This window comes from Pseudopodoces humilis, chromosome 1 (assembly GCF_049639895.1).
Source record: "Pseudopodoces humilis isolate 2021_Gansu_Grassland_sample_001 chromosome 1, ASM4963989v1, whole genome shotgun sequence".
Taxonomy (NCBI): domain Eukaryota; kingdom Metazoa; phylum Chordata; class Aves; order Passeriformes; family Paridae; genus Pseudopodoces; species Pseudopodoces humilis.
In genome coordinates this window covers 96,729,311-96,742,910 of record NC_142200.1, presented here as the reverse complement: position 1 = coordinate 96,742,910, position 13,600 = coordinate 96,729,311, and positions in this window count along the sequence as shown.

Genomic DNA, 13,600 nt, shown 5'->3' with positions numbered 1-13,600 from the left:
TGGTGGGAAGTCAAGTGCAATGTCTACCTTTATTATGTCTGTAAGGAGAAGGTAGGAAAACCTACCACATAATTCAGCAATTCTGTTTGGCAGTCATAATTCTAGTTGGCAACAGCTTCTCTCTGTGTCTTGTACATGATGTTATCTAAAATGACACAACTGAAATAGTCATATTTTGCAGCTTGCATTCTGCCCTGAATTGACCCAATGATCAAATTTTAAAGGCTATGTGAAAAAGGATTTTCAAGTTTCCTGGCATGCAGAAGAGAGATACTAAAGCTGGTAAAATACTGTGAAAGGAAGTTTGGTAACAGTGTTTTCATGGGTGCATTAGTTTCATTATTCTTTATATTTGAGGGTGAAGCAGATGGTTTTCCAAGACAATGATACAAAATCAAACCAGAGAAGGAAAAGCTAGATCCATATGCTACTTAGTAAATAGTGTAAGTATGTTTAATTTTGCATTATATTTGTTCAGAGAAGAGTAGAGGATCAGTACTTCTCCCCCAGCTTCCAAACTGTTTGATCCTGGACCTTCTTTCCTACCCAGGATGGAGATCCTGGACTTTCTTTCCTGTCCAGGATGGAGATTAAACTGTTCTGACAGATTCATCACTGAGTTCAGTGCTCACTAAAGCTTCCATAGGATTATATGACCTCAGCTCTTCATCTTGCTCCAAAGTTGGAGGCAATGTTTGAACCCATGTTTATTTCCTGGAAGCTCAAACAGGGGTGCTTACAAACAGCCTCCAAGATGGGAATTGGCTGAAGCTGGCAAATATGGATCAGATGTCTGTGGATCTTTAGGACTCATGGAACCAGTCTTAGAAAATATGGATGAAGCAAACCTAAGGATCCTCCTAACCTTGCTGAGAGCTGATATATTTTGCAGACATTCAGTAAATCACTTCCTTTCACCATGCATCTGCTCAGAATGACAGGCTGCTGAGGAAAAAAAGCTCTTGCCATTACCTGATGATCAGTCCAAAAGTCAAATCATAGAAGCTGACATTGCTTGCAATTGTTTTCCCTTTGAAATCTAATTTTAGTGTGAATATTGTTTCCATTCCTCCTTGATAAGCCACTTACTTCAATAGAGCTGCTTGCACTCTTTAATTTCCTGTGTTGCCTTTCCTACCTAGGAACAAACATCATTTGACATCAGCAGAGGGGTTTGGATAGAAAATCAAAGCAGGGATTCTTCAGAGATGCTTACTGAGGTGCAAGCATTCCTATCATTGTGTTGTAAAGTCTCCGTTTGACATAATCTGACATCACCACTGCACAATGGCAGAGCTATGGGATTAGCAGGTCTAGATGGCAGCACCAAGTCTGGGGCAGCTAAACAGAACAAGTGTTTCTGTGTGAACAACTGTGGAAGTAAAATTAATAGGCATCCAGAGTATGTAACAGACCGTATTTCTCTGAAAAGCTTTGGGGGTTAATAAAAGCATTACTGGGTAGGCATTGGATTGTCCCTGGAATAACATCCTTCCCTTTCCACCTAGTGTTTGCACTAAAACCCCAAACCTTGCTGTTTGCTCTATGCCTCCAGAACAGCTTTGCAAATTGCAGTGTAGAGTAGAAGTGACAAAGCAGGATGTTTTCTTTGTGAGAAGGTACCCTGAGTACACATCCTATCATCACTATTCAGCTTTCAAAACAGAGGTGACAATGGTGGTGGTAGAGTGCCAGGGGAAAGATCTGGATGTTGTGATCATCATCTGTCCTGGCTCAGCAGAAGAAAAGCCAGCCAGACGTGACCCTGGGCAGATATCCTGGGGGACTGGTGAAACTGTGAGGTGGTAGGGTTCTCCAGAGCTCCAAAGAGATTCTAAAGGCAGGTGCAATGGGAAAGTCAATTCCTACTCTGAAAATTTTCCTCTCTTTAAGATCAAGTATCTTGTAATATATAGTAACAGTGTTTCATTTTATTGTATGTTGGACTTTTCTGAGTTACAACTTAATTCCAGTCAATATATCAATATTGTCATCTTACAGATAATATATATTGATAATGTATTGTAATAATATATTATCAATATTGTTATATAATATTATCAATATTGTCAAATTAACTCTAGGTCACTACAATTCCAAAGGTGAAAGTTTTATCTTTTCAATGTGAGCAATTCTACTGAGAAGCTCAGATATAAATAAAATAAATGTAATTAAAAGAAATACTGACTGAGGAACTTTCATTCCAAAAGCATTGCACATCCTACTTAAAGGGCAAAATAAGGCTGACAATTGCTGATTTGAGCATGTGTTCTAAGGAATCAAGACAAAAAAAGATTCACATGCCAACCTGCTGTTAGATATAAGCTGGTCTTCTACTTTAATTTGAAACAATGAAGTATGCACAGCTTAAAGTTTATTGCACCTACTCCCTTAACCTGTCAGCATCACAACAAAGTGTAACATAAGAGTTGATTTTTATGAAATATGTTCAGAATGTAAATTCATCTTTTTTTTTTTTTTTTCCATCGGTATCACTCTTTTAAATGCCATAGTAGACAGTGGAACCTGTGACTGGGTAGTACAAATGGTAAATAATTTAAACACCTTCCTTTTCTTTCCAGATCCTTGATTACTACATAGAACACATGAAGCAAAAATTTTGAAAGTCCTAGACCCTAAGTTAATGAGTATTCTTGTTTTGTTTGATCTTTTCAATTAAAAGATGGAAATTAATTTTCAGGATCTGGAATTTAGGATCAGATTATCTCAGTAAATGTGTGTTGATACATTCAATAGTTCAGCAGAGGACTGGGTGGGGCAGGAAGAAAAGACAGAAACATAGCTAAATATATCTCTATTGAGGTAACTAAAGACAAAAATCTGCAAAACAAAAGGCTTAAATTTGAATTCCAGGTCGCATACTTAGCTGTCTGGGATAGCAAAATTAGTAACCTCTTCAGCACTATCTAAGAGACATCATCGGACTAGCATACCAGAAAACTTATATTAGTGAGAAATAGGAATATAGTTTAAGTACTCAATTTTAAAAGCATAATGGCAGCTCTTTCAAAGAGGTGGGAAGTTATAATGATATCCTTACATGCACATCTTCCTGCATTTGCACTAGAGAAAATACCACAACAGTGATTAACATCATAGAGCCGACACATGCCAAAACTTTAAAAATACCCTGACAGTTCAGTTATCTCCACAGATATTTGCTTCTTGACTTTCTTTTTTTTCCTATTTCATGCTTTTTTTCCCCCTACATTGAGATGAGGCACAGCTGACATAATCTATCTTCCTCCTGAGTCCATCTTGAGTACAGAGCTATATTGATTTGGCACAGCCTGGTTTTCGGTAGCAGGGGAGCCACAGAAATGGCTTCTGTGAGAAGCTGCTAGAAACTTCCACCATGTCTAACGGGGACAATCCCTGATGGCTCTGAGGATGGACATGCCACTGGGCCAATTAGAGAGGTTGGTAACACTCCTGTGATGATCTATTTAAGAAGAAAATCAAAGCAGCACAGGCAGTTGTTTCTAGGGGTGGTGAGGTGTCGCTGCTGGGACCATCCCGGCACAGCCCGCAGTGATGCACCACCATGGCCACCGCCATGGCTGCTGCCATCTTGGCGCGGCCCACAGCAAGCTGTGTCGGCCTGGCCACCCCAACCAGCCACACTGAGGGCGGGAGGGCAGGGATGGCAGCAGCAGCCTCTCCTTCCCACCGCCTCACATGGAGAGAGGCCTTAAATAGCTCCAGTGCCATGGTGGCCAGCAGTGAAAGCATGGCGAGTGACTCTCCAGCGTGGAACCTAGACAAGAGCAACCTCTCAGTGCTGAGGGATACTATAGGGATCTTTACATTGGTGGAACTTGTTGGCAATGGTACCTACAAGCATCAGTTTTTCTTCTAGTCAGAGCAGAAGAGGAAGTGAGGACATGTGAGAGAAAACAGCATGGCAACACCAAGGTCAGTGGGAAAACAGGGGGGAGGAGGTGCTCCAAGCATCAGAGCTGAGATTCCTCTGCAAACCCCTGAGAGGACTATGGTGAAACAAACTGTGCCCCTGTAATCCATGAAGTCCACAGGGGATTCAGAGATCCACTTGCAGTATGTGGGAAAAGTGCTGACTTTTCACAGAGCAGGTGGATGCCAGAGAAAGCTGTGGTCCAGTGGAATACCCAAATAGAGAGAGAGGGCCCCTGCTTCCAGAGATAAAGAAAAAAGTCCCTTTCTTCCAAACTAGAGCAGCCTATTCTTAGAAAACTGCATCCCATGGACGAGTGATCCATGCCACAGAAGTTTTGAAAAGAGTGACTGCTGGTGGGAGGGACCCCACAGCATAGCAGGGAAAAGACTTCTCTCCCTGAGCAAAAAGAAAAAGATCTTGAGTGATGAACTGACCGAAACCCCATGTCCTGTCTCCCTGCGCTGTTGGTAGGAAAGAGGGAGGGGCAGGAAGAGGAAGGTGTTTTAAAGGCTTATTTTACTTCCCATTATTCTCCTCTTACTCTGTTAATAATAAATTTACTTTGTACCTTTAAATTTCAACCTGTTTCACCCTTAGAATGGTTTTCTCCTAGTCCTTATCTCAACTCATGAGTCCTTCATTTATTTTTTTCCCCCTCTCCTCGGCCTGACTGCAGCAGAAGACGGTGAGTGAACAACTTTAGTGGGTGCCTGGCATTTGACCAGTACCAAACCACAACAAAAGCATTCTTTTTACTGGAGCCAAAGTAACTTGAGAAGCTGTCAGTGCTGTTCACAGCAGACAGAAGTAGGAGAAAAAAAGGCTCTGCTTCTGGGGTCTGTTAATTATTAAAGAGCCTGCTAGCAGGCTCAGCTCCTTCACTGACTGTTCTTATGAGCCACTGGCAGAAGCTGTGTAGGTTAGTCTCTGCTGGAAGTATGTAAAAATTCAATATGTTTGCATACAAAATGACCAAAGAGCAAAATAATAATTAACTGGCCCAGCTTCTGTCACATTTCGCTGAGAATAGGGAGTGACACACTTTTAATGTCAAGGTTCCTATGCTTGGTTGAACTCATCACATCTGATGAACTGAAGACACCCAGGAAGCCTGGCACTTTCATCTGCTTCAACACAGGGTCTATGTTAGTTTTGTGTTTTCAGAAGTTGTAAGGAAGAAAGCAAGGAGGGGAAGGCAGATGAACCAAATGCAAAGCACTTTGAATTTTGATGTTAAACTCTGAAACTTTAGTTTTCTTCTTTTCATGAGCTACATATTTTACCAGCTATTATTATCACTAAAACAAAACTAGTGCAAATACAATGGAGTGGGCATTAAAATGTAAAAGTGTGGCAGCAGGCCTCACTTTAGGGATAGAAATGAGAGCAGAGACACACACTTGCTCAGCAGCATGAAAAGGTCCCAGTTTACTCCTCCTCACAGCTCGGCCAACAGACTCCAACTCCTCCCAGACTCTGATTCCAGCAGATTCCCACTGCAGGCTTCCCTCACAGGCTCAGACTGAGCTCACAGCAGACCCCTCACAGCAGGGTCTCTCTCCCTTTAGCCAGTCCTCCCCCAGCCAGCTAACCCATCCTTTTATCACACTCATCCTCACTGGATATAGCTCTGACATATTAAGGGCAAGGCTGTTTTTGGCAATTAGCACAGCTGTGGCTTATCAGGGGCAAGGTTGCCTGTAACCCATTCTCCTATATAGAACTAAATTTGTATTGTGAAAGTGATGTAAGGGTCAAGTTAGGGAGTTGGACCCCTTAAAATACGTTTGGAGACACTGCAATTTTCTTCCAGCTAATGACAGATCTGAGAGTATTTTGTTCTATGAGCTCCTGTAAGAGTTATTTCCAGAATGTAATAAAGATCACATTTCATGATTTGGTAAATATTAGTTGCCATGTCTCAACTCCGTACTGAATCTCACCCCAAGAAAATGAGGACAAAACCAGCCTTTTAATGACTCAGCTACATCAGATTCTTTATTTTTCTGTTACTGAAAAATGGTTTTTCCCCTTAATTAAATCAACCTCTTCAATAAATAACAAAAATTGCTTACAACAATCTGCATCTCATTTTGAGAGTGTGTTATTCCTGGAAACCAGTCTGAATTATAACACTTTCAAGAGTAATAATTTTTCTACCTGAAAATAGTTTTACCTATTCTCTTTAAAGAATATTTAATATTTTTTCATTCTGTTTTTTTCCTTTCTTAAATTTATAAATAGCTAGAAATTAATACAAACTATATTCTTGGAATATGCATAATGTATCAATAGGACTTGCAAGCTTGAAATCAAGTATGTGTGCATTTCGCAGCTGACTGCATAATATAATTTTTTTCAGCATGACTGGACACTTGAAATAACATATTTTATTTTGTAGGAGATTTTTTTGGAAACAGTCTATATCATCAGGGCAAGGGAAGAGAGAAATAGGGCAGAGCTGTAGTCATTACTCCTCTGAGAAGCAGCATGGGCCTGCTATCATGCATTTATGCAGCACCTTAAACAGAGGAGCTCTCTGGAAAAGACCCCAAAGAACCATGTTAATAAAACCAGTAAGTAAGAATTGTATTTCTCATTCCAAAAATAAGAAATCACATGAAGGTTTAACTGACTGGAACTCTGCCCCACAGCCTATTTACTGGAGGAGAGTAGTGTGTTATGATAAATGGTGGGTGAATATAAATTTTAAAGCCAAGTTTCATTTGCTTTTGAAGCAAAAGAGTGCTGAAATCAGTGTAACACAGACACAGCTGTGTGACTCTGGCTATTTTTTAAATAGCCCATTGCTGAAGAATAATACCTGATACTTGTATTTATTTTTAGAAGGGAGTAATTTTCTGATTTCTTCTACCATTTTCTTCCCACAATGTTCTTTGGTTTCTCAGGCTGTTCAATTACTTTCAGGTCATACTGTCACAGTAGTTTAAAACATAAATGTCTGGTATGCCCTCTGCACACTGCATTGTATTTCACGTTACACTTTTGACACCATGTCAAAGTGACCTTTGCTTCTCCATCATGGGGACTGAAGCAAAAGGGAGGTTTTGAAGATATATATTGAGATTACCTGGTAATGAACTCTGTGATTCTTTCCTTTGTGTTACCATATTCCTCCCACCATCCCCAAGCCTGACCTGCATTACAAAATTTACATATAGGGAGAATCTATATGGTAATGTGAACCAGTCACAGTGGTGTTTTTATCTTTGAATTAGCACTTATTGCCATTGCTGTGCTTACTCCTGGTGTGTGGTGCAATGCTTACAGATATCCATGCAATGCTTACAGTTGTCCATGCCCAGCGCAGCATGTCCCTCTGCACTTCTGCACCTTGTCTGAATTCTTTAAACTCTTGAAACTGGTTGGAAACTCAATGACATTATGTGACAACAAGTCTGTCTTCATCCTCTCATATCTTCCCACAGACACACACCTGCCTTTAAAAACGTCTTTATTTCCTAATTTGTGTGTGAACGGAAGAGTCTGTTTTCACAATAAAGATACAACGCCTTATTATTCTGCTCCTGCCTGATCTGCCTATATGGACACTTTCAGACATTTCTGTGGCTATGGGAAGAGACCTGGGATCTCATAGCCAGGTTATGGGGCTATCAGAGAAACAGGGAAGCAGAACAAAGGTTAGAAAGCAGCAGTCAATAAAAAAAGCGGTCAGCAGAAGGCTGACTGTGGGTCAAGTCTCTAAAGCAGATGTGAAGTTATCCCCAAGTCATATTCCCTTTCTGACAGGCTGCATAGGAGACATGTACTCCAGACATGATAGGAAATGCACCTTTTTTGTCTCCTTTCCATAGATATCTCATGAACATGCAATTAACTACAGTCTCTGTGTGAAGCATGATGCTGGGGAAATGCAATTGGTATTTCAAAGATCAAGTTGTACTCACAGGAACCCAGATGAGAGAAGGAGGGAAACTCAGAAAGAGAAAAGGGGGGAAACTCAGTTAATTTCAACTATACATTTCCTGATGCATGTGTTTTTAATTCATGTCAGCATTCTAACTCTTCACACTTGATTTGAAAGTTCTGCCTCCACACGCAGTCTCAGAGCAAAAGAATACAGGATTCCAAATTAGGGATTTAATCTTACAAAAATATATTAGCAATGTAATAAAATAATGTTAGGGCTATGTAGTAGAACTGAATCAGCTACAAAACAGCAGGTTCATAGAAAACTGTCACATTTCAAAGACAGAACAAGAAAGGTACCTTTACAGTATAGTCTGCCTCTAACAGGAGCATAGCTCATGCAGGTTGATGAACTCCTGTGTGTAATAGTGATTCCCTTGCTTCCTCTCTTTTTTTTCTTCCTTACAAGGAGAGAAATGTAAATGTGTGAAAGACAATGTCTCATTGACAAATGAATTTTCTGAGACAGTGCTGGGGTACTCCTCATGCTAGATCTCAGCCAAGCCAACCCAGGCCCATTTTACCTGTGCCATTGAAGACAAGTACAACTCTTCTCATACGCAGATACAGAACTATCTTTGAGTATTTTGCTTGAGGAATGCAACAAGTAAAATATTTTCACAGCAAATTATTTTATTGTTACTGAAGTACAGTGTTAAAATATATTTTCTGTGTTTAAAAAATCTGGATTACAGTAACATTTTTACAATATAATTTTTCATAGATTTAGCTTACTTACCATATTTATGCTGACCCACCATGGATGACTGCATATAACTCCTCATTTTCACTCCATAATTTTTTAAGTTAAAAAACTAATTCAAAATTAATATCTTTCCTGGTTGAAATGCAATAGTTTTAATACAATTATTCATAACAGTATAATGATTACAGATAAAATATTATAGTTATAACCCAGCAAGAGTTACATAACAGATTAACAGACATAATCTGTATAAATTATGGGGCATGATAAAGATGTTTCCAGTTGGCCAAAAACATTCTGTATATATTTAAATGGCACCTATATGTTTTTCAGAGGCTACCTTTTTTTTCTTTAGCCCAGACAGAGATGTATGGGCAGGGACCCAAAAACAATTGACACCATCTCCTCAGCCCAAGTGAGAACCTCTGCAGGAGGCTTTCCAGAAACTCATCATGAGAGACTATTTCACTTGCCAGCCAGTACTTCTCTCCTCTGAAGTTCCCTGCAATTCATCTACAGCTGCATTCCATGGAACAGTGATTTTTTCTGTGTACACATCAGAGGAATCCAAAATGGGATGCTTCAAATCTCTGTCATATTTCCAGTGCATCAACCAGGTCACTCCTCAGCTAGAGGCTGCTTTTACACATACAGCCATTGCCTTGTGACTTTTCCCAGCCCTAAATGTCTTGTCTTTTTTCTTGGGGCTGCTGGCTTCCAGAAGATGTCTGGCAACAACCTTTTTCAGTATCAAAGCCATACTGTCTGGTGGTTTTGTGTTGAAGGGATGGCATTAATACACTTGCAGTTAGGCTTCTTTTATTTCCTTCTTCCTGCCTTTCCTGTGCTCCATAGGACTCAGAGGTCCTGGCTGGGACGTACAGCAGAAAACACTTACGGCAAATTGGAATGTTTAAGCATTTGATATTCTGCTCCTTTGAGTGTCCAGGGGCAGTACTTTCCTGTTTGAGATCCATGGGACTGCACAGTAGTGTCTGTGGGGTCTTGCTTCAAAAGGTCTTAGTCAGGGTTGCTCTCCTTCCAGCACATGGCTATGGCAAGGGCATGGGAGTTGTTCTTCTATTCAGTAGTGCTCTATAGCATAAAAAAAAATCCTCAAAGTGAACCACTGTCTTGGGTCATCTGCAACACATCATTGCTGATTGTTGTGATAGTAAACATTTTGATTCTATGGGTGAGTGGAAATCCACTGGTTACCTGCGAAGTGAAATAAGCATAAGTATGGAAGTCATGAAATAATATCATGGCTTGCAAATTCCTTATGTGGACATAACCCTGGAGTCCTTAGGAATGATTAGGAGTCCTTTAAATTTTCATTATGTTTTAGCATTAAAATCCCATAGTGAGGAACAGGATAATTCATCAAAAGCCTAGATAAATGAACAAAGAACATATTCCAGATCTGTGTCAGAAAAAGATGTTGCATCCAATAGCAATCTCTCAATTATTTTTTGCAAGAACTACTGGCAAAACTTAGAATGAGAACCCTAGTTACTCACCAGGACCCTAGCTGTGAAGATTTAATATTTCAGCTGTTCCAGTTGTATTTGTGCCCTTTTTATTTAATAAATTGGCTGACCAAAAGGGTGGTATTCTGTGGTAGGTATGTGATATCAGCTGAGAGGCTGAGCAGAGAGCCTTCCTTCTTCCTCCACCAGTAAGAACAATGTGCAGGGGATTCTACTAATTGACAGCCTGGGTTGATGATGGTTTGAGAGGCAAAAAAAATTTGGATGAAGAGGTATCTTGTCGACAGCTGTAGTGTTACCTTGTGCTACAGGCTGGGAGCATGGCATCCAGGAGTGCAGCAGAGAGGGCAAGCCTCTACACATTCCAGGCTAAATTAATTGGTGTTGGGCTTCTTGCCTTCAGAGAAAGTAGGCATGGGAAAGAATTAAAAACAATGTCTGCTTTTCTGTTCACCTATGATTAAACTATAAAACTAGAGAATTAATTACTGTAGAATTTTTATTGGAATTTTCTTTTTTATCTCAGTACTTTTAACAAGCAATGGCAAAAATGGTATCAGAAATATTCAATCCAGTACCAAAACTATCTTAAATCACTTAATGTATTTCACTGCACAAAGCCTGCATAGATTTTATCATAAAATCACACAGTAACAGCACAGCTATGCCTATTCATATTTTCATGATGATATCCTAATAATCCATTGCATAAAGCCAATCATAATACTTTAACAGAAAGGATCTAATAAAAAGTTTTGCCGTTCCAGAAGAGGCAGAAAAGCATACCAGCCATTTCTATATTTGTTTCAAGTGCTCTGGATTTGGTTATGGTATATAAATGCTACTATACCTCTATTTTCCTGATGTGCTAATTTTTTGTCTTTGGTACATTAATTATTAGTACACTAATAATACTGGTAAGTATCTTCATTGGCTGATTCTATATCTAGAGGTATTTTGAGGAATTTATACATATAGAGATATTTTGTCCAAAAGGTGGAGCTAATGGCACTCCAAAGTCTTAGCTTTGTTTGCCCAACAGAAACCATTGACTCTGATGCAATTTTGTTTTGGAGTGTATTTGATTCTAAGCCTGTCTCAAAGGCGTTGCTAGACACTCAAACTTGCACAGAACAATGAGGTAAAAAAACCTGTGTGCTTTCGGAGTCTTACTGTGCCCTTTCAGTTTTGACTGCTTTCTGTGTTTCTGTTCCAGCTTGTGATTTGTCTTGTGAGTCCAAGTCTGACTGCAAATTAATTAAGCCTGTCAATATGCTTTTGACTTTGTATTAATCAAGGGGTTCAAATTCCACATCTATGTCCCCCACTTCCTTTCCAGTTGATCATCAGACTCCCACGGGGACATATCTCAGGATATCTCAAGAGATGCAGCTCCATAACCAGCTGTTCTCCCCAAGGTAGCATTTTTCTGAGCCAGTAGCAAATGGCAATTTCAAGCAGGCAAAATGTTGCTACAGGCTATTTTTTTCTCCTCTACATAGGCAACTGCTTCCCATGCCAGGTGAGTAGGAAAAAACCTCTCTTTTAATAATCTCTTTTGTTTTGCCTTGTGGAAGTAAGGAAGCAGAGGTAGGTACACTAGCAATGACCTCCAAGAAGATTCAGATGGTATATCAGCAGAATATCACACCAATGAAAATTACATTCTAGTTTGAAACACTTTATATTGAGTATGGCACTCAGTGGTCATGGTGCTGCTTGCTTCAATAATGGCTCTATGGCATCTAGGCATGTTTACTTATCCATATATGTGGACAATTATGCCCCTGGCATATGGTTTTTACAAATCAGGACTGCCAAATTGATGTGCCCCTGTGCTAATAGTTTAAAAATTTTAATATTTAAAGGTTTAGCAGAGGTACTGAGAGTTATCAAGCTTGTGCATTTTCTGTTGTTTTCCTGTCCTGATCTGGGTAGCCTTTTTGGGGGGCTTACTAATAATTAAACCCAGTCTGTCATAGGGGAAAAGTAGGAGATTATTTTTCCCAGTCTTTGATCTCCTTTTTCCCCTTCAAATCTGGCAGGTCACCTTTTGAGAAAGCTCAGTTTACCCTGAATGATAAAGATATGACCTTCCTGTTGTTTTATCTGGTAGGTTTCCTCTATATGGTTTGCAGCTTGTCTAGAATTAGGGCTGAGATTTCCAGAGATCTGCCCAATTGTGGAAAATTCTGAGTGGTGTGGGGTGTGGGAGGACATAGGCCAAACCCTGAAGGAATTCTCTGCCATGAAAACTTGGAACTTTTTCCCTCCACCTGAGGTGGATAAGGTAGATGAGGTGGAAATATCTGAAAGAAAATTCTCTAACAAGAAGGAGCTCATTGTGCTGGGCCCTGGCTACTGTTTATCACACGCTGCTAGATACTGTAGGGCAGCAGATACAGCCAGAGGGGCAGGAGGATGAATCAGCAGACACCCCAGTCACTCCAGCTGCAGATAAACCACACAGGAAGCCTGAGCCAATAGCAATTGCCCCTGTCCAGAGAAGGAAACACAAAACCAAATCCATTCACTCAGTGGGTGATGATGGAGAGCCAGGATCCTCATGGCTGGCAGAGGAATCGGAACCAGAAATCCTTACTGAGTCTCTGTCCCTAGAAAGCCTTCACTTTCTAAGAAAATATTTCACCTAACAGCCTGATGAATCTATATTAAGTTGGTTGGTCTCAAGCTGGGACACTTCAGGTGATGGTATGATTCTGGATGGTACCGAAGTGAGGGATTGCTATCATGTAATGTGGGTATTGACCAAGGGATGACAAGGAAGCACAAAGCTTTCAGCCTCTGGACACAGCTCTTCAGAGGCGTGAAGGAAAGATACCTGTGCCAAGAAGACACACAGCTGCAGCAAAGCTCTTGGTAGACCATGGAACAAGGACTTCAATGCTTGAGAGAACTGGTGGCGATAGAGATAATTTTCTCAGACAAACAAATGATTAATAGTCCAAACACGGTAAAATATCCATCAGTGATGTGGCTAAAACTTGCACGACTTGGGCCACGAGAATACACCCCTGCCCTAGCGATGATGCAGTGGAATGAGGGGGATGAGACAGTGTGTACTATGACAAAGAGGCTCCAGGTATATACAGACACCATGCATGGCCCAGTGCAAGCAAGAATCTCAGCTGTGGAAACAGATCTATCAGAGAATATACAGAAAATGGAAGACAGGACTGTGGAGACTCATCAGAAACTCAGGAAGGAGCTTATAGAGGACCTTCTCCAAATCTTATCAGTACAGACCAGAGGCCCAGGACTTCTGTTATCAGAAGTGGACATCCTCCAGCTAGGGACAGATGGTACACCCCACAAGCTGACCTGTGGTTTCTCCTGTATGACCATGAGGGAAACATGAAAAGGTGGGATGGAAAACCCACTTCTGCCCTGGCATGGGTGCATGAACTGAAGGAGGACAATACTCATGGATGGAGTTCCACCAGAGGGGATGTAGCTCCAGTTTCCCATAGCTGAGCTGCCAGGCATAACAGAATG